Source organism: Odocoileus virginianus, chromosome 6 (genome assembly GCF_023699985.2).
Source record: "Odocoileus virginianus isolate 20LAN1187 ecotype Illinois chromosome 6, Ovbor_1.2, whole genome shotgun sequence".
Classification (NCBI taxonomy): Eukaryota; Metazoa; Chordata; class Mammalia; order Artiodactyla; family Cervidae; genus Odocoileus; species Odocoileus virginianus.
In genome coordinates, this window is record NC_069679.1 from 52,955,901 (window position 1) to 52,978,903 (window position 23,003).

A 23,003-nucleotide genomic window follows, 5' to 3' on the forward strand; every position below is an offset into this window, starting at 1 on the left:
AATTTAGCACTTAATCCATTCTTGTATTAGTTGCTTCTGTTGACTTCCTGTATCACATTGCAAACTCCAAACAGAAACTTATTCACAGAGCACCAAATAGGTTCTAAATGAATATTTACTGAATGAAGTATTGATTCTCCAGCCCCAGATTCCAAGTATCTATAATCTCCAAAGTCTGAATTACATGAATGGCACTTCATAAATCCTGGTAACCTTAGCTGATTGTCAGTATTATCTCCTAACCAGATACTAAAACCTTTTGGAATAGACCCTTGTTCAAAGAGTTATCTGTAAATTCTCTATCTCTTAGCACAGTATTAAGCATATTACTTGGGTTTTTAAATACTGGATATTTATGTTTAATAGATGAAAATAATTAAACATTAAAATGTTTTTTATAAAGAACATTTAAAAGAATTAATGTTCTTTTAAAGCATTTTAACTTTACTTAGTGTGACAAAAATGACAAGGAGGACTTTCTGCCAGACCCACGTTGCTTTTCTCTTTCTCCTTTTTCTTCTCTATCCCCACAGGTTTCAACTCAATGCATGTAGTTCTTGTTGAGGACACTCTGTGTTCCAGCCTCCATTAATCAAATACTGTGCACTTAGTACTGCATGTAACACAGCTTAAAACAAAAAGGTTGGAATTTGATACCACGGAAGTAAACAGTTCATTGAGTTATATACATCTTTTGAAGTACCTTTAATTTCCCCAGTGGCAGTGGCCATTCTCTTTTATGCACCAAAGTTATAATCCATTTAAAATAACTGAGTACCTGAGATTGAACTAGGCACTGTAGCGTGTTATTTAAAAAAAAAAAAAGGCAAAAATTCTTGTTGCTGTCTACCAGGAATTTATATTCTAGCATTTACATAGTAGAATTAGAAAGCATGATGGGAAAGTACTAAATTATGTGGACAGACCTAGAAGAATATAAAATACATCATGATGTCATATTGGTTTCCTATTGCTGTTGTAACAAATGAACACAGATTTGGTAGCTTAACTCAACACAAATTTATTACCTTACAATTCTGGAGGTCAAATGTCCAAAATAAGCCTTTGTGGGCTAGAAATCAAGGTTTTGGCAGGGCTACTTACTTCTGGAGGCTCTGAGAAAGAATCCTCTCTCTTACCTTTTTTAGTTTTTGGAGGGTAGCCACATTGCTTGGCTCAGACCCCACCTCACACTGCCTTCTCTCCCTCCACTGCCATTGTTGCATCGTCTCCTCCTCTATTCTGATCCTCTGGTCCTCATAAGGACCCATAAGGACTTATGATCACATTGAACTTGCCTGCATAACTCAGGATAGTCTCTCCATCTCATCATGGTTCTTTTTAAACACATCAGCAAAGTTTCTGTTGCCATGTAAGGTAATATTCACAGATTCTGGGGAATTGAAAGTGAACATATTTGTGGGGGAGGGGAAGGCATTATTCAGCCAGCCACAGGTGTGCAGTTGTGTAGCACATGAATGGGAGATAACTAGAGAAAATTTAAAAATTTAATAGAGGAAATTAAGATATATCTTGAAGGACAGGTCAATGTAATATGCAGAGCAAATATTACTTAGATCTTCTAACAGGAAAAACAAAAACACCAGAAGTAATAAGAATATACTTAAGACTCAAAGACCTCAAGATGCTGACTTTTGGGGAAAACAAGAATAACATAGATTAAATGGTTAGTAAAAGAACCTAATGGAGAAAGGTGTTGTATAATCCTTTATATCAAAAGAACTTACAAAGACAAAAAATAAGACAAAATATGGTCATATTGCTCTGGAGAAGTTAGTCCAAAGAAATGATATCCAGAAAGAGCTAAATGCTGTATGTATTCATAGCAAAAGGAAAAGAAATCCATTGGATTTCAAGAAACTTGAATTCCAAAAGAGGGAAAGCAAACCTATTGCAATAAATAACACAAAATCTTTTTTCTATTTTTCAGTTTTGCCATTTTCCTTAAATTTTCCTACATCATTTTTGCTAACGTAAGGGGAGTAGCTAGGTAACAGAGTCAAGTAAAAAATGTTAATAACATGAATATTTTCTATTCCTTTTATTGATCAGGGTGTCCTATATTTAGGATATGCTGATTTGATTTTTTTTAACTGTCCTAATTTGACCTAATTCTCTCACAGGATTTGCTTGTCCCTTCCCTTCATCTCTCTCCATTCTTTTCTAAAAATGAAGGAAATAATGGAGTGGGAGGACAAAAAGATTCAAGTGAGAAAAATGCAGGACCAGGGGCTGCAGAAGAAAAGGGATGAAAAGGAAGATATATAGGAGAAAGGTGTTACAGCGCAAGACCTTTCCTTCTAGTGGATTAAAGTGCTGAAAATTTGAAAACATTCATATAGGGTGCTGTGCTTGCAAAATAATAAAAAGGAAAGAAGGGAATTGGAGGTAGAAAATCAGAGAAGTTGGGACATCACAGCAAAACAGTTTACCATTTTGTCTATGGTGACCCAACCTAAAGAGGTATCTTAAGCAGTTTGAACCACTTTTCTTATATTTACATGAGAAATATTCTTTCACATCAGCAAAGTACTAAAATTCTCCCACCCATGGTAACTCTGCTACATTTCCATCACTCCTTTCTTGCCTTATCCAAAAAACATACTCTTCCATGGATTATTTCACCAACCCATTCTTCTAACCTTGCCGCCAGAAAGTTTGTAAAATATATGCAGAGGTCAAAAGCAATGGCTTCTGATATTTTAAAATAGACTCACAAAAATTTTTTGTTTAATTTTTGGCTTCACTGGGCCTTCATTGCTGCTCAGAGGCTTTCTCTGGTTGTAACGAGCAGGAGCTGCTCTGTCGTTTCGGTGCGAAGGCTTTTCATTGCGGTGACTTCTCTTGCCATGGCTCACGACTTGCAGCATGGAGCAGTTGTGACACATGGGCTTAGATGCCCTGTGGCATGCGGAATCTTCCCAGACCAGGGATCAAACCTGTGTTTCCTGCAATGATAGATCGACTCTTAAAGAACCACCAGTCCAAAATAGATTTTTTTTTAAACAGAAGTTTTAGGTTCACAGTAAAATTAAGAGGAAGGTACAGATATCTTCTACTCCTTCACATACATTATCAACATCCCTCACTAGAGTGCTGCATTCATTATGACTGATGAATGTACATTAATATATCATTATCATACATGTACATGGATGGCTGAGTCCCTTCACTGATCACCTGAAACTATCACAACATTGTTAATAGGCTACACCCCAGTGCAAAATCAGAGAAGGAAATGGCAACCCACTCCAGTACCCTTGCCAGTGCAAATTCCACTTTTCACTTTCATGCACTGGAGAAGGAAATGGCAACCTACTCCAGTATTCTTGCCTGTAGAATCCCAGGGACAAAGGAGCCTGGTGGGCTGCCGTCTATGGGGTCGCACAGAGTCAGACACGACTGAAGCGACTTAGCAGCAGCAGCAGTGCAAAATAAAAATTTTTTAAAAAGAACCTATCATTATCACGCAACGTTGACAGTCTACATTAGGAGCCACTCTTCATGTTGTATATTCTTTGAAACTGGACAAGTAAAATAACGTATCCACCACTAGAGGATGATGCAGAATGGTTTCACTGTCCCGAAAGTCCTCTGTGCACTGCCTATTTATTTCTCCCTCCCCTCTAATCCCTGGCAACCACTCATCTTTTTACTTCATACTTTTGGCTTTTCCAAAATATCATATATTTGGACTCATATAGTATGTAGCCTTTTCAGGTTGGTTTCTTTCACTCAGCAATATGCATTTAAGGTTCCTCCAAGTCTTTCTGTGGGTTGATGGCTCATTTCTTATTGGCACAGAGTAAGAATCCATTGTCCAGATGTACCACAGTTTACTCATTCTTTCACCACTGTAGGACATCATTGTTACTTCCAGTATTTGGCAATTATGTATAAAGCTGCTGTATACATCCAGGTGCAGATTTTTGTGCATGCATACATTTTCAACTCCTTTGGGTAAATACCAAGGAGCAAGATTGCTGCATCATATAGTAAAATTGTGTTTAGTTTTGAAAGAAACTGCCAAACTATCTTCCAAACTGGCTGTACCATTTGCATTCCCACAAGCAATGAAAGAGAGTTCCTCTTGCTCAATATCCTTGCAAGCATATGGAGTTGTCAGTATTCTGAATTTTGGCCTTCTTATAAGTGTGCAGTAGTATTCTTTAGTTGCTTTAATTTGTATTTCCTGATGATGTATGATGTAGAACATCTTTTTATATGCTTATTTTCCATTTGTATATCTTCTTTGGTGAAACATCTGTTCTGATCTCTTGCTCATTTCTAAATCAGATTGCTTGTTTTCTTGTTGTTTAGCTCTTTGTATACATTGGATAACAGTCCTTTATCAGATATGTCTTTTGCAAATATTTCCTTGCAGTCTGTGGTTTGTCTTCTCATTCTTTTAGTAGAATTTTTTAAGTGAAAACTTGAAAGGAGCCCAGGGCAGAACGTCTTCACGTAAAGAGGGCAGATTCTCAAATCTCCCACAAAAGCAGCCTATCAGTTTTGACATTTATAGATAGGAACATCTTTCAGAAGTATGCAGCAGTGGAATTAACAAAGGATTTAATGTCGAAAGACATGGTTCAATCATAGCTAAGACATTTATTAGGTGAATTAGTTAGCAGATTTTTGGTTTCAAGTGAAAAAGTCCAAACCTGCTTAAGAAAAACAAGGAACATAGTGACTCAAAGAATTTAAAAACCAGGAGTTAATCCAGCTTCAGAGAGAGCTATATTCATTTCTTTATATAAAATCAGGAATTTCTTTCTCTCTTTCTCTCTCACTCTCTGGTTCTCCATTTGGCTTTCCTCTGTATTGGCTTCCCTCTAGCAGCTTTCTCTAGACAATAGCTCTAGGTTTTCAAGGTCCTTACAGCTCCCAAGTGAAGCCAACTCATTCCTAGAATTCATTTATTTCTCTCTTTAAAAAAAAAAAAAAAACTCAAATTACTTGGGCCATATGCCAACCAGTACCTCAGTCTCTGCATTCAGTGGGATATAGTGGGACTCATAGGCTAGTGTGGGTCATATGTAACAGAGATAGGCAAAGTCCCTTGATTGACCGTCCTGCTAGGGGTTACAGAAAGACACAGGGATAGTCCTTAAAGGAAAACCAGAGACATATTGCCAAAATGAGAAGGTAAACTGGCCCAACAAAAGCAACAGATATCAACTATATCAGTTGTGAGGTTTTAGTCAAGTCATTTAGTCTCTGGTTTTCCTTTTTTCGTCAGTAAAACAGACAGGGAGGTAATAATACCAGACCCCACTACTGTACATAGTTCTTGTGAGAAACAAACACTCAATAAAACATATGAAAGGATCTGTAAGCTGTGAAGCACTATTGAAAATAACAGCAGTCCCTAAGTACATATTATTTGTCAGAAGAAACAGTATTATTTCTTTAATTAGTACCTCATTTATGTCAAATGACAAAACTAAAACAATTTAATAACAAGTTTGATCTCCTTTATTCAAGAGAAGATAATCATGGATTGGGGGGAGTTCAGATCCTTTTGTATACTGACGGATTAAGAGCAAGTTTTACAGAACATTAGTAGAGGCAACATTGCACAGCAAAGGAAACTATAAACAAAACAAAAAGACAATCCACAAAATGGGAGAAAATATTTGCAATGATGCAATCAACAAGGGCTTAATTTCCAAAATATACAAATAGCTCATACAACTCAATAACAATAACAAATAAAAACAATAAATAATGCCCAGAGGACCTAAATAAATATTTCTCTAAAGAAGACATACAGATGGCCAACAGGTACATGCGAAGATGCTCAACATCACAAATTATTAGAGAAATGCAGATCAAAACTACAATGAGGTACCACCTCAAGCCAGTCGGAATGGCCATCATCAAAACATCTACAAATCTTAAATGTTGAAGAGGGTGTGGAAAAAAAAGGAACCCTCCTGCACTGCTGGTGGGAATGGAAATTGATACCGTCACTATGGAGAACAGTATGGAGGTTCCTTAAAAAGGTAAAAATAGAGCTAGCAAATGATCCAGCAATACCACTCCTGGGCATATATCCAGAGAAAACCATAATTTGAAGAGATACTTTCACTTCAACGTTCACTGCAGCACTATCTAAAATAGTCAGAACGTGGAAGCAACCTAAAGTCCATTGACAGAGGAATGGATAAAGAAGATGTGGTATATATATATATGATGGAATATTACTCAGCCATTAAAAAAGAACAAAATAATGCCATCTGCAGCAACATGGATGAGCCTAGAGATTATCATACTAAGTGAAGTAAGTTGGACAGAAAAAGGCAAATATATGATATCACTAATATATGAAATCTAAAAAGCAGAACAAATGAACTTATGTACAGAACAGAAATAAAATTTATATACATAGAAGACAAACTTATGGTTACCAAAGGGAATGGGTGGCAGGGATGAATTGGGAGTATGGAATTAACAGATACACAACACCATATATAAAATAGATAAAACTTGTCCTCCCCTCCCGCACCAATAGAAGCAGAATACTGACAGTGGTATTGATAGTAAAGGATAATGGAAAAAAATCCAAGATAAAAGAACATAGATATAGATACACCATATATAGTTCCATTATAGAAGTATAATGGAAAAAATATGGAAAATATAATGGAAAGATATCTATATAATGTGTGTGTGTGTGTGTGTGTGTATACACACTCATGTATGAACTACCAACACCCAAGACTTTCTTTACTCTCAATACCACTGTCAGTATTCTCCTTCTATTGGTGTGAAGGGGGAGGACAAAGTGTCTTATTTTCTTCTTTTTAGCATTATGATGTCTGATTCATGGTCTTATTTGTGAGTAAAGGAATATTCATAATATTTAGTGGAAATCACTTAAAATATCATCAGTGTTTTAGGACTATTAGTAAAACTAGTAGTAAAAATTTTATTCATTCAAGAGCTTTACATCTTAAAATTCTCTTTTAATATGCTTATATTGATTCAAAAGGCAAACTCTAAAGGCAAACTTTAGAGTTTTTGCAAAATTTATTTATCTTAGTATGTAGATATCAAAGTGGCTACCAACCATATTCTCTTTCTATATAATGGATAAAGTGAAATTTCAATGACTATAGGCAACATAACTTATTCCAGAACTTAGTTTTCTTTTTAGGATAGATTTATTTAAATCAGCTAATATTAATCATGCTTTATTCAAAGTTACTAAAAGTAATACATGCAGTAGCATTCCAAAACAGTTCTTGTTATTTTAAATATTCTCTTCAAAGTATTTCTGCTGCTAGATATAAATAATTTCCAAAGAGTCTTCAGACCAGATGGTGAAATGATATACAAAAATTCAGTTTCTTGTAATATGATGAGGTCAGTCATACAGAAAGTTCAGTGTCTCCAATTCCTTTTTCAATTTAAAAATTCCAGTGGATCACCTTAGTTTTAAATTATTGCTCTAGTCTTTGGCCTTCTTATAAATTTCTTGTCAGTGTCTTTTGAACTACTTAATGAAAGTGCTGTCTTTAATTATTCACTTACTTTCATCTTCATCGAGTATTTTTTTCTGAACTGCTTACCTGATTTCCTAAATGAAAGAGCACATTTAAAAGCATTGTTTTAAAAATAATTTTATTTATTTATTTACTTTGATTGTGCTGCTCTTCACTGCTGCACAGGCTGTTCAGGTGCAGCTGCGCGGGCTTCTCCCTGCAGTGGCTTCTTTCTTGCACAGCCTGGCCGGCAGAGCGCACTGGCTTCAGCAGTTGCAGCACGTGGGCTCGGTAGCTGCAGCTCCTGGGCTCAGAGCACAGGCTCAGTAGTTGTGGTGCAAGGGCTGAGTTGCTCCATGGCATGTGGAATATTCCAGGATCAGGGATCGAGCCTGTGTCTCCTGCACTGGCACGCAGCTTCTTTACTACTGAGCCACCAGGTAAACCCTAAAAGCATTATTTTTAAAGATTTCAAAGCTAAAGATTTCAAAAGATTTAAAAATGTCATTTTTCTTTTCAAGATTTCACAAAAGTCTTAATTATGTGTTCCCAGGAGAAAAATACATTCATTTAATTTACTCAGAGAGATAAATAAAATCTGTCTATATTTCATCACTAGCCTAGTAAAACTAATTCCTTAATGTCAGTGACTGTGAAGGACTTTTCCAGCCCCAGTGGCCCTCAGATCCACTCCCTACCTTTCCTTTTTCTGCTCTGTATCACAGGCTCCTGTGTGCCTGGCCCTGTCCCAACTGACTTCCAGATGGGTTTGGCCAGTTGGGGGCACTGGTAGAGACTGGAGGTTGGGAGATTGAAAGGAGAGAGTAGAGAAGTCCCAGTGTTTGTCCCTCTCTGCCTTGGGGGGCAAGTGAAGCAACAACTGGCTCTCCTGTCTGGTCCTAGCTCCCCACTGCAGAATCCTATCAGGATTTCAGCTCTGTCAGTCAGGGTCCACTCAGAAGAGAAAATCCATGCAGTAATGTGAATGAAGAAGGCTTAATATAAAGAATTATTCACTATAATAGACACAGGAGTAAGGCAGGATTGGCCAATAAGAAATGAAGAGAAATCTAAAGAACACGAGAATAGCAAGTATAGGACTCCTCCGGCGGTCCAGTTGAGAATCCACCTTCCAATGCAGGGGACAGGGGTTGGATCCCTAGTCTGGGAAGATCCCACTTGCTGTGAGGCAGCTAAGCTTATGTGCCATAACTACCGAGCCCACATTCTAAAGCTTGCAAGCCACAACTACTGAGCCTACACGCCGCAACTACTGAAGCCCATGGGCCCTAGAGCCTGTGCTCCACAAGAGAAGCCACTGTAATAAGAAGCCTGCATGCCACAAGGAGTAGCCCCTGCTCACCATCACTAGACAAAGCCCAAGGGCGGCAACAAAGACCTAGCACAGCCAAAAACAAATATTAAAAAATAATAATAATAAAGGATAGCAAATATAAGGAGTAGTTACAACTCTGGTGCTTAGAGAGCAAGTACCATCCTTCCCTACCTCCCCAAAACTAAGATCCAGATCGTGGCGGAAACAATAGCCATGGCTCACTGAATGGTGAGCTTCCCTGGTGGCTCAGAGGGTAAAGCGTCTGCCCACAATGCGGGAGACCTGGGTTCAATACCTAGGTGGGGAAGATCCCCTGGAGAAGGAAATGGCAACCCACTCCAGTGTTCTTGCCTGGAAAACTCCATCCATGGATGGAGAAGCCTGGTGGGCTACAGTCCATGGGGTCGCAAACAGGACACGAATGAGTGACTTTACTTTCACTTTCTTTCTTTCGCTGAATGGTGGAGACATTTGCTATGGTATCACACCCGCAGAACTTGCCGAGGGAAACCAGCCCCTACCTTGTAACTGCAAGGCCACTCTGGAGGATGCTGGAGGAAGCTGCCCGCAGGGAAGTACTGTGAGTTACTGGCACACAGTAGCAGGAGCTGCAAGCACTGCAGGAGCCGGGCACTGCAGAAGCAGCACAGACTTCAGGAGCAGCGGTGAGGAAAGTACCCAGGAGCTGAAAGGGAGGAGAAAAACCCTCCTCCCGCAGTGTCTCTCCAGCATCTCCTACTGACGAAGCTTACTATCATGCCAACTGACAAAGGAGAAACATTTGGAGGGAGAAACTAATCCAGAAACAAGGCCTGGTTTAGTTTGCTCTATCTGCATAATGTATTACCATGAATTTAGTAACTTAAACAACACACATGTATTATCTCACAGCTTCTGCAAGCTAGGAGTCCGGCATATTTTGTCTAGGTTCTCTGCTCAGGGTCTCACAAGGCTGAAATCAAAGTGTCAGCTAGTAGCATCCTCATCTGGAGGCTTATGGAACAAGCAGTCATTCAGAGTGTTCACATAATTCAGTTCCTTGCAGGTGTAGGTCTGACGTCTCTGTTTTTTTGTTGACCGCTGACTAAGGACCACTCTCAACAAATAGAGGCTGCTTCTGCAAAGTCTCCCCCTCCATAGGCTCTCTTAAATAATGTTTCTTTCTCTTACAGTTTTATTGCAATATAATTGACACATAACACTGTGTAAGTTTAAGATGTGCAGCATGAATGTGCATTATGAAATGATTATCACAATAAATGTAAACCCCATCATCTCACATAGGTATGACATTAAATAAATTTTTTCCTAGTGATGAAAACTCCTAGGATTTACTCTTAACTGCTTTCATATATAACATACAGTAGTGTTGTACCTTACAATCCTGGTACTTATTTATCTTATAACTGAAAGTTTGTACCTTTTGACAGCCTTCATCCAGTTCCCCCAACCACCGCCTCTGGTAACCACATATCTGATCTCTTTTCCTATGAGTTTATTTTATTTATTTATTTTTTGCTTTTGAGGTATTTTTGATCTACAATACTACAATAGTTCCTGTTATACAACACAGTAATCTTATATTACTGTACATTTCAAAATTATCACCACCGTAAGTCTAGTTACCATGTCATCATACAAGAATATTACACAATTATTGGCTATATTCCACACACCACATTCCATACTGTGACTCATTTATTCTGATCTGTAAGTCTGTACCTCTGATCTTTCTCACCTGTTTCTATCCTCCAACCACCCCCTCCCCTTTGGCAACCACCATTTGTTCTGTGTGTCTATGACTGTTGCTGTTTCTCATTTTCAATACAGAAATCTTTCATTACTGCCAATCTCTTTTTGAATAGCTTTCGGTGATGAAAAACTCATTATTTCAGTAAATGGCCTATTATTTTGAGGATTTACAATTGTTAGGAGGTTCTTCACTGTGATGAACTGAAATCTATTTTTTAGTTAATTGAGGTATTTCTGAGGGGGCCCCTCCCCCTACACAGCATAGCATGTGGGATCTTAGTTCCCTGACCAGGGACTGAACCCATGCCCCCTGCATTGGAAGCAAAGAGTCTTAACCACTAAATTACCAGGGAAGTCCCAAGGCATAGTTCATTAAAAATTATATCAGTTTCAGATGTGCAACATAATGACTCAAAATTTTTATAGATTATACTCAATTTAAAGTTATAATAAAACATTGGCTGTATTTCCTGTGCTGTATAATATATCCTTATAGCTTGTTTATTTTATGTTTTAGGCTATATCCTTATATCTTATTTTATTTATAGTAGTCTCTGCCTCTTAATCCCCTATCACAATTTTGCCCCTCCCCACTTCCCTCTCTCCATTAATAACCACTAATTAAGCCACTATATAAAAGCAAAATTTTAAAAGAAATGGGGTGTGCTGGTCAGTTCTATAAGTCAATCTGGCTAGACATAGTCCCCACTTATTTAATCAAACCCTAATTCAGGTGTTACAGTGAAGATATTTTGTACATGTGAATTAAATCTGTAATCAGTTGACTTTAAGGAAGATTCTCCTAGATAATCTGGTGGGCCTGATTCAAGTCAGTTAAAAGGGTTTTAAGAGCAGAACTGAGGTTTCTCAGAAGAAGAAATTCCTCTGTGGTTAACAGTTTTAACTGATGCCCAAGAATCCCATTCTGCCCTTCCTGATGGTCCACCCTACCAGTGTCCCCTTGCAGCCACCATAGTTACGTAAGCCAATTCTATGCAATGCATTTCTAAATTTATCTCCTGTTGGTTCTGCTTCTCTGGCTGAACTCTGAAGAGGAGGAGCAGGCAGCAAAAGGGAATGCTGACAGGGGTGTTGATTTGACAGTTCTGCCCAAGGAAGTCTTTGTTTGGGAAAAGAAAAGAAAGGACAGAAAACTCTCAGAGGACACTGAGAGTTCAAACGAAAGAAAGGTAGAAAAGGTGGGGCAACCACACCACAAACTCACTCTTCTTCAGCAGCTTTAGTTATTGGCAGCGGTGGGAGTAGAGAGGGACCATTGACTTTCTAACGGGACCAAGGTAACTGCCAACACCATGAAAGCTCTTTCTCATAACAGCACAAGCTCACTTTAGCCTATTTGTACATTTCTCTTCTTTCATGTAACCAGAGAGGCAAATGCATATTTTTGAAACTAATGCTTCCAGACTCATCTGCAAAAATGCACCTGAAAAAAAGAAAAAGCAGGGAAGGAATTGGGTTCCTTCTACATCTAGAGGGTTTCCCCAAATATCACAAATTATACTGGCAAATTTTCTAGAAATCAGTAGGCATCCTAAACTAAGAATGTATTTGAATAACTCAAGAGGAAAAATAAAATCTAAGTTGGAAAAAATAAAATGTTTGGATAAATACATAAATAAGCAAGTTAGTAAAAAGATGTCAATATGAACATTGAAAGGAAGAAAAAATGGTATCGCCTTCAAGGGACTCTAAGAAGGAAACTACACAGGCGTGATTAAAAAAAAAAAAAACAGGAATAAATGAAAAGTTAGAGACTCAAAACTGAACAGACTTAAAACTGTACCAAAATTTAAAGGAATCAGCTACTGGATGAGAAATGTAAAAAATTAGCTAGTAGTGTAGAATTTTTCACACAGAAATTACATGAAAAAGAAAGAAGTTGAAATAAATTAGAAAATCTTCATAATAAAAATTTCTTCTAAAAGAAACAAATGACTGACACAAATAATAACATGGGTGTGTTGTGGAATCAAGACGCAAAACACACCTTGGAGGACACTCAAGTCAGTGGAGTACATTTATTATGCCAGCGGGTCTAAGGGCAATCAGTTCCCAACAAGGACCCTGACGTTTCTGAGAGGTCCAATTTTATAACCCCCACTACGTGATTGGTTATGTGTCGGCAACCTCTTTGTTGTATATGATTGAGTTTTACAACAAGTAGGTGCTAGGAGAGCAAACATTTAAGGTTAAAGGGGGGGGGGGGGGGACAAAGATTATACATCAAGGGGGGATGTCTCCATGGTTAATCTAACAGGGCAGCCTCACCTCAACTACAATCTCCAGTTGTCTTCTTTAGGGAAGGGAAGTCTCCAGGAGACCTGGTTTTCACTAGCAACAGTTTCCTCATTCTTGGGCAGAGATCAGGCTGAGTTCACATCCTGTCTTTAAGATGGATGACAGGCTTCAAGATGGAATCTCTCCTGCTTTCCTCACACTGACCCCAATATTCCCCCCTCTTGATGCTCATCTTATCTTTAACATTGGGCATCAGTCATGGGTAAGTACAGCACACAGGGACTAAGTAACTGCAGCAGGGTTGTCAGTCTGGAGGTTACACATCAAGTTATACACTGGAGAATACAAGGCCCCAAAATTAATAATATAATGATTAACAAAATAATTACAAAAAAATTTTCCACCAATCACCTTTGATCGAAGAAAATACCAACATCTAAAAAGGAGGATTATCATTAGACATAGATTTTACCTGGTTTTTCATGTTGTCTAGAGTGGCTGATATGTTGCCAGATAAATCAGGGATATATACACAACATTCTATTTTAATTATAGCACAGGTCCCTCCTTGGGTGACCATAAGTATGTCTAAAGCCATTTGATTTTGAATCACTGCCTTTCTCATTTGTATCTGTTCTTCATTTAAAGCTTGGATTGCCTTTGCATTGTCTAAGAGCGCCTGTTTTGTGAAGTTAGTCAGAGTTTTTATTTTAGTCATCACAGACCTTGCCCACTGCACAGGTAAATAAGGCAAATTTATTGGGGCTTGTTTTAAGGATGGCTTAATACTTCCATGAGCAAAGGCAAATCCTAATGTACAGCAGCCAACCCAACCGACTGGAAGCCAAGGCCATAAATTTGATCCACACAGTCATTGGGTACCATTAGGGGCCACCTATCAGACCCCAGGGTTGTACTTCCAGTCTGAGACAGGCCAGCAAGCTGGTAAATCTGGGCAATAAGTGACCTTCAATATTTGTTCACATTGCTCAGAAGACAAGTATCCCACATATTTTCATTCTTTTCAATCTATGGGATGGTCACGAAATCCAACTTCTTGCTCCCTTTGTTCTCAACAGATAGGGGCAGGGACAATAGGCTGGCCTTTTTCTGGGGTCATCCAAAAATATTCATCCCATATCTTGTAAAATTAATCAAATTACCTGATGGATTGGCCCTTCTTACTGGCCACTGAGTTCTCATTCCTTGTATTTTTCAAGTAAAAGGTATAGGCTTTGGTCATTTTACCTCACATGTTATCCCATGGCCTTGATCAATCTGGCTAAAGTCCAGGTTATACCAAGTAAGAAGCGACAGGTTGTGAGTTACCGAGGGAGCAAACACCTCTCGTTGCTGTCTCAAAAATGAGCAGAGGGAGCTGAAGTCCCCTCTGCATAGGGGAGACACCCAGCAAGGGAGTACATCCATCACTGACAAAGGCATGGCCCCACAAACCTAACAGTGAGAAGTACTGTGGAAGTTTGTATACACGTGGGCCCAGGACAGGAACACATCATCCTAAGCTTGCACTCCCGGTAGGATCACTGTGCTGATCAGGAACAGTAGAATTATCTGCAGCGGCTCCATCCTGAATCTGTGGTCGCTGATGGAAGACAAATCAGGTCTTCAGTGGTTCCTCCAGGTTAGGATGGGCAGTCCAAGGCCCCTTTTCCTCTTGGTGAATCTAGAGAGTAATATCTGCAACTTTAACTGCAGTGGGAGTGGTTAGTACAATTGTGTACGGCCCTTTCCAGGTGGGCGGGGACAGCATCTGTTGCTTCCAATCCTTTACCCATACTAAATCTCCCGGTGAGTATGGGTATACAGTAGCATCTAGAGAAAATGGTATTTTTTTAATATAAAGGGTGATGTCACAGATCACCTTTCCCAACTGTTCCAGTTGCTGCAACACCTCCATCCCTTCTCTTTGTAATAAATTTCACTTTACTTCCCAAATAAGTAGGGGAGGCCTCCCGAACATTATCTCATAGCAGGAACACCCGGGCGACCAGGGGGTCATTCTGATCCTCATTTTTTTTTTTTCATTCTGATCCTCATTAACACTAATGACTGCACGTCCATCCAGGGGGGCACCAGTTGCTTGCACCCATTTTGCCAAAGTCACTTTGATGGTCCAGTTTGTTCTCAACCATTCTTGAGCTTTGTGGCCTATATGCTGTATGTAGTTTCCATTGAATATTTACTGCTTTGCAGACCAGTTGGAATAATTCAGCCACAAATGCAGGCCCATTATCTGATTCTATACTCAGAGGGAACCCAAACCTAGAAATAATGTCTCTCAGCAGGAATCGGGCCACTTCCTTTGCTTTTTCAGTCATGGTGGGGTAGAAGTCAAGCTTCTACCCATCCGGTAAAAGTACATACCATCACCAGCAAATATTTGTATCCATGGCATGGCTTTACCTAAGTGAAGTCCACTTCAAGATGTTTAAATGAAGCTGTCCCCTTTAATTGTATTCTGGGAGGCTCATTCTCCTTGGGAGATGGGTTATTCTTGGCACAGGTTAGGCATCGGGGGCTTACATCTGCACACAAGGCTATTAGATATGGTATGACAAAATAGCAAGCTAAAATCTCACTCAGTTCGTGCCCAGGTGGTTTTTCCTTCCTTGTTTTAGACTGGGGCCGCTTGGGTGGTTAGTAGGCTCGACTCCACAGGCGTCACCCTAAGTTTGGTTGCTATATTGTTCAGGGTGGCTGCTTGTTTTGCCGCTCAGTTGACCAGACAGTTCCCTTTCGTCTGAGGTGTCTCCAACCACTGGTGGCCCCTACAAGTGCATTACTGTCACTGCAGCGGGTTCCCACACTGCTTCCAACAGCAGCAGAATTTTATCTTTATTTTTTTATCTCTTTGTCAGTTGAAGTTAATAGCCCCCTTTCCTTATACATGGAGAATGGCTGGTAGTAAGGAGCAGTGGGGCCAGGACGAATATGCAGGTCTGCAGTGCCACCTGGACTTTCCTAAAGGCATCTGCAAAACCTCTCTCTCTTGAGGTTTCTTTGCAGAACTCAGACGCCTGGGAGTCCCTGTCGTGTTCTCCAGTATGGGGGAGGAAGTGGGCACTCCTCTTCCTCTGGATCATTATATATTTTTTCAGCTTTTTTTGCCTGGGTTCTGTCTGAGCCGGTAAAATCTCGCTTTCTCTTTTTTGAAGGTAACATACCCAGGCCCAAGGGAGTGGGTTTTGCACAATTAGTAGCCATGAGTCAATGTACAGAAACTGATCTGGGTGGCCTGGCTACCTGGTTATCACACAGTACACAGCCCGAACTTTGTCCAGTTTTAGGGTTCCCTCTGAAGGTCATCCTACCCCAAAGGATGGCCAGTCTATCCACAAAAGGTTTTAAACTTGTTTGGGGTTAACTTTATGCCATAGTCTCCTCCAAAGCCCTTTCTGAAGTTTTTAATCACACATTCAAAAATGGTCAGCTTGGATTCTCCACCACCCATCCTGCTTTTACTTTCCTTTTATCACTTATGGCAAGTCCAACTTCTATTTTGTCGCTCCTTTGCCAGGGTCTTATATCCCAGCCAATGCTGATGTCTCCACTCAAAGAAACAAGGCAACTGCCACTTTACCTCAGCTATGACTGGGGTGAAAAGGGCTTTACCTGCTAAGTCTTTCAATGGTAATACCTCTCATGCTTTTCTTGCTCTCTCAGCAGCCAGCCAGATCCAATCAATTAAGGCTTCCAGGAACTCTTCTCTGGACAAGTCTGATCTGTCCAAAATCCAAGATGGTCTTATCACTGGTTGATGTAGGCAAACATGTGTCCAAAGCCACAGTTCCCAATCTGACCCCAAGCAATGCTCAGGAGGTCCCCGAGTTCCTAAGAAGAATGGGAGGGTGTCGCGGCAAAGGGGACAGTCCCTTGGAAACCAAAAGATATGTTGACAATCAGTACAGGCCTGGTTAACAGAGTACCAGTTATTTCAATAAACAATTTCCCACTGAGCCTATGAGGACACAGTCACCGCAGACTCATCCAGCCCCAAGAGGTGAGACCTCTATTACAGTGAGACCTCCCTGCGCGCTTCACTTCTGTCATCCACAGTCTTGTAAAGTCCACCTGGAAGGACGAGTTGCTCAAACAAGTCAATCTGGAGGGGGAGGCGCCTTCCTCTCCCAGAGGCTCTCGTCCCAGCAAGTTACAGGCAGAGGCTCAATGGGCCTGTCTCTCCAAGGGCTTCCCAGCCAATGCACCAGGAATGTTGTGGAAATCACAGTCGTAAAACGCACCTGAGTGTCGCAAAGGACACTCAAGACAGTGGAGTACAGCGGGTCCAAGGACAATCAGTTCCCAGCAAGGACCCTGATGTTTCTGAGACGCCCAGTTTTATACCCCCCACTCCATGACTGGTTACATGTTAGCAACCTCTTTGTTGTATATGGTTGAGTTTTACAACAAGAAGGTGCTAGGAAAACAATTAAGGTTAAAGGGGGGCAACAAAGATTAAGGGGGGATGTCTCCATGGTTAATCTAACAGGGGTGGCCGGACCTCAACTACAATCTCCGGTTGTAGGGGAGGGAAGTCTCCAGGAGACCTGGTTTTCACTAGCAACAGTTTCCTCACTCTTGGGTAGGGTTCAGGTCCAGTTCACATCCTGTCTTTAAGACGGATGACAGGCTTCAAGATACAGTCTCTCCTGCTTTCCTCACACTGGCCCCAAAAGGTGAATCTCAAAAACATTACGTTGAGTGAAAGAAGCCTATATACTAAATAGGTACATACTGTGTGGTTCCTTTTATATAAAGTTCTAGAACAGCAAAGACTGATGTATGGTAAAAAAAAAAAAAAAAAAAAAACTAATCCAATCAGTAGTCAGTTCTAAGGAGTAAAGAAAGGGATTGACGGGAAAGGGCAAAAAAGAACCTCTAGGACAATTATTAGTCATCAGGAAAACACAAATGCAAGTTAGAACTACACTGAAAACTATGCAGAAGGATAGGTGCATAGATTGATGGAATAGAATTGAGAGTCCAGAAATAAACCTATATGTTTGTTTTTGTTGTTCAGTTGCTCAGTCATGTCCATCTCTTTGCGACCCATGGACAGCACCTCGCCAGGCTTCCTTGTCCTTCATCATCTCCCGAAGCTTGCTCAAACTGATGTCCATCGAGTTGGTGATGCCATCCAACCATCTCATCCTCTGTCATCCCCTTCTCCTCCTGCCTTCAATCTCTCCCAGCATCAGGGTCTTTTCTAAGGAGTCAGTTCTTCGCATCAGGTAGCCAAAATATTGGAGTTTCAGCTTCAGCATCAGTCTTTCCAGCAAATAGTCAGGACTGGTTTCCTTTAGGATTGACTGGTTTGATCTCCTTGCAGTCCAAGGGACTCTCAAGAGTCTTTTCTAGCACTACAGTTTGAAAGCATCAATTCTTTGGTGCTCAGCCTTCTTTATGGTCCAACTCTCACATCCATACATAACTACTGGAAAAACCATAGTTTTGACTAGACAGGTCTTTGTCAGCAAAGTAATGTCTCTGTTTTTACATATGCTGTCTAGTTTTGCCATACCTTTTCTTCCAAGGAGCAAGTATCTTTTAATTTCATGGCTGAAGTCACCATCTGCAGTGATTTTGAAGCCCCCCAAAACAGAGTCTCTCACTGTTTCCATTGTTTCCCCATCTATTTGCCATGAAGTGATGGGACCAGACGCCATGATCTTAGTTTTCTGAATGTCGAGTTTTAAGCCAGCTTTTTCACTCTCCTCTTTCACTTTCATCAGGAGGCTCTTTAGTTCCTTTTTGCTTTCTGCCATAAAGGTGGTGTTATCTGAAGTTGTTTATATTTCTCCTAGCAATCTTGATTCCAGCCTGTGCTTCATCCAGCCCGGCATTTTGCATGATATACTCTGCATATAAGTTAAATAAGCAGGGTGACAATATACAGCCTTGACGTACTCCTTTCCCAATTTGGACCAGTCCTCTGTTCCATGTCCAATTCTAACAGTTGCTTCTTGATCTGCATACAGATTCTCAGGAGGGAGCTGAGATGGTCTGATATTCCTATTACTTTCAGAATTTTCCATAGTTTATTGTGATCCACACAGTCAAAGGCTTTAGTGTATTCAGTGAAGCAGATGTAGATGTTTTTCTGGAATTCTCTTGCCTTTTCTATGATCCAATGGATGTTGCCAATTTGATTTCTAGTTCCTCTGCCTTTCCTAAATCCAACTTGAACATCTGGATGTTCTCAGTTCACATACTGTTGAAGCCTCACTTGGAGAATTTTGAGCACTACTTAGCTAGTATATGAGATGAGTGTAACTGTGCTATAGTTTGAACATTCTTTGGCATTGCCTTTCTTTAGGATTGGAATGAAAACTGATTTGTGTTCAACTGCTTTTCCACAACAGGACCAAGATAGTTCAATGCCAAGAATATGTCAATGCCAAGAATAATTTTCAACAAATGATGCTTGGACATCTGAATATTCACATACAAAAGAATCACTTTGGACCCTTATCTCATACCATATACAAAAATTAATTCCAAGTGGATTATAGACCTATATGTAAGAGCTAAAGCTACAAAACAGAAACAAGGGTGTAAATATTTATGACTTTGGATTAGGCAAGGGGATTTCTAGACATGACACCAAAACACCAGCCAAAAACAAAGCAAAATAAATTGGAATTAGCCAAAATTGCAAATGAGTCAAACACAACTTACCAAATAATCAACAACAAATGAAAATTCTTATAAAACTGCTTTTGTGGAGAACAGTGTTGACTCAGTAGCCCCAGTGTAAGGAAGTCCCTCACCAAGATGACAAAGTTCTGGTGCTGCTGATTCAGCGTGAAAGTGAGTGTGTTGGTTGCTCGCTTGTGTCTGACTCTTCGTGACTCCATGGACTGAAGCTGATTCAGGGGCAAAGTTAAAGCTAAGAACTGCTCTTTGGAAATCTTTAACTACCAACTACCACGAACGATAGTAAATCTTTTAAAAAAGACAAACTGATATTTACTGAGTACTTAGTATAGAACAGGCACTGTGTTACATGTTTAATCTCCTTTTATGCTCATTTCACATGCCAGCAAGATCATGCTCAAAATCCTTCAAGCTAGGCTTCAGTAGTACGTGATAAAAGACTTCCAAATGAACAAGCTGGACTTAGAAAAGGCAGAGGAACCAGATATCAAATTGCTAACATATGCTGGATCACAGAAAAAGCAAGGGAATTTTAAAAAATCATCTACTTCTGCTTTACTGACCACACTAAAGCCTTTGACTATGTGGATTACAGCAAACTGTGGAATATCTTAAAGAGATGGGAATATCAGACCACATTACCTGCCTCCTGAGAAACCTGTATCAGGTCAAGAAGCAACAGTTAGAACTAGACATGTAATAGCGGACTGGTTCAAAATTGGGAAAGGAGTATGACAAGAGCTGTATATTGTCACCCTGATTATTTAATTTATATGCAGAATATATCATGTAAAATGCTGGGCTGGATGAAGCACAAGCAAGAATCAAGATTGCTGGGAGAAATATCAATAACCTCAGATATGCAGATGATACCACTTTAATGGCAGAAAGTGAAGAGAAACTAAATAGCCTCTTGATAAAGGTGAAAGAGGAGACTGAAAAAGCTGGCTTAAAACTCAACATTCAGAAAACTAAGATCATGGCATCTGGTCCCATCACTTCATGGCAAATAGTAGGGAAACAATGGAAACAGTGTCAGATTTCATTTTATTGGGTTCCAAAATCAATGAGGATGGTGACCACAGCCATGAAATTAAAAGACACTTGTTTCTAGGAAGAAAATCTATGACAAACCTAGACAGTGTATTAAAAAGCGGAGACATCACTTTGCCAGCAAAGGTCCTTCTAGTCAAAGCTATGATTTTTCCAGTAGTCATGTATGGATGTGAGAGTTGGGCCATAAAGAAAAGGCTGAGCATGGAAGAATTGATGCTTTCAAACTGTAGTACTGGAGAAGACTCTTGAGAGTCCCTTGGACAGCAAGAGTATCAAACCAGTCAATCCTAAAGGAAATCAATCCTAAGTATTCACTGGAAGGACTGATGCTGAAGTTGAAGCTCCAGTACTTTGGCCACCTGAAGCAAAGAACTGACTCCTTAGAAAAGACCCTGATGCTGGGAAAGATTGAAGCCAGCAGGAGAAGGGGATGACAAGAGGATGAGATGGTTGGATGGCATCACCAACTCAATGGACACGAGTTTAAGCAAACTCAGGGAGATAGTGAAGGACAGGAAAGCCTGGCATGCTGCAGTCCATGGGGTTGCAAAGAGTCTGACACAACTTAGCAAGTAAACAGCAACAAGGCTCCATCAGAATCCTAGAAGGAATGTAACAGTAATATTGCTTCCATTTTACAAATGGAATAACTAAAGCTCACAGAGATTAGTAGCTTGCCCATAGTCAGCCAGGTAAATATGTGATTAAAAATGCCATGGTTAAAAGAAGTAAGCCTGTCTCATTTATCCTTGGGTTCCCAATGTCTAAGCACATATTGGATGAATGGCATCACTGACTCAATGGATATGAATCTGAGCTCTGGGAGGTGGTGAAGGACAGGGAAGCCTGGCATGCTATAGTCCATGTAGTCCCAAAGAGTCTGACACCACTAACCGACTGAACAACAACAAGCACATATTGAGTATATAATTTTTATAATGATTATATAGATTGTGCTAAATGATGGAAGACTTGACTGTCTTACCCTGGAGAACACATATAGTATCTCCTCTACACCAACACTAAAAGCCCTATTTTTTTTTAATTATCACTTTTAATGGAGCAATGAATAAAGCCACATTTAACTTGTTTGAAATACCAGTTATTGCATATAACAAAGTCTTTTCACTTAGGCTTCCTTATTATCAGAAGCAAGGAATAGTTCAATTAAAAACCCATACATTGGTGGGAGGGGGGATCAGAATGGGGAACACATGTAAATTCATGGCTGATTCATGTCAATGTATGGCAAAAATCACTACAATATTGTAAAGTAATTAGCCTCAAACTAATAAAAATAAATGGAAAAAAAAACACATACATGTGTACATATGTACAGGCACGCCCCAAAATATAACAGCTGCAGTAATTGCTAACAGCCCTATTTTTAAGATATGTTATAATTCAAAGCTTTGTTTTACTTTATATATAGACATTATAGAGCTTTAGCTTTGACAAGCCAGTGAAATTTTTCTTCCAAAATTCTAAAATGCCAGCAGGACCCCTAAAATTAACTTACTGAAAATGAAACAAAAATGTAGTAATTACTTGAAGGAGTCAATACTAATGACTCTACCAGCTGGGTAAACAATTATAGCAGAGGCATTTAAAAATACCCATACTAGTTAAGGTAACAGATACATCCTAAAGTCTCTTAAGTCTCAAGTAAATAAATGTTCCCCCTTCACCATACAGCCTATAGAGGTGATCAGGTTATTGAGCATGCTCCACATGCTCAACCACGGAGGTTCCTTAAAAAATTAAAAATAGAACTACCATATGATCCAGCAATCCCATTTCTGAAAGAATTGAAATCAGGATCTCAAATATCTTAGCACTTCTATGTTCATTGTAGCACTATTCACAATGGCAAAGATGTGAAAACAAATGTCCAATGACAGATAAATGGATAAAGAAAATATGATTGATATATACACACAAACACAATGGATGTTCCACCTTTAAAAAGAAAGAAGTTCTGCAATATGCAATAAGATACATGAATCTTGAGGACATTACTCTAAATGAATCAGCCAATCATAGACAGATGACTGCATGATTCCACTTATAACAGGTATCAAAAATAGTCAAATTCATAAAATCAAAGAATGGAATGGTGAAGGGCTGGGAGGTGAGGGAAATGAGGACTTAAGGGGCACAAAATTTCAGTTAAGCAAAAGGAATAAGTTCTAACCAGATCATTGGTTGAATAGATCACAGATGTCTGACCCTTGGCAGAGAAGCCCTGAAAACAGAGTGATGGGACACCTACAAGTGTCCCAAAAAGACATCTCTCCAGCCACAGGATACGTGGTTGGAGGTTGCCAGTGCGGACCAGTGCATAGATGCTGATGGGAAATGAAAATATGTCCTTCCACATCAATCAAAAAGAAATGCCACAGCTATCAGCA

The 23,003-nt window shown here is 39.7% G+C and overlaps 1 protein-coding gene across 1 annotated transcript in view; it reads left to right on the forward strand.

The window, feature by feature from the left end:
- Positions 1-1,277: 1,277 nt before the first annotated feature.
- The window catches only part of SLC30A4 (solute carrier family 30 member 4), a 72,098-nt gene continuing 50,372 nt past the window's right edge, over positions 1,278-23,003 (forward strand). Inside the window, exon 1 of the mRNA XM_020912840.2 lies at positions 1,278-1,377. The gene's annotated coding sequence lies outside the window, so the exon portion shown is untranslated. The remainder of the gene's footprint in view (positions 1,378-23,003) is intronic.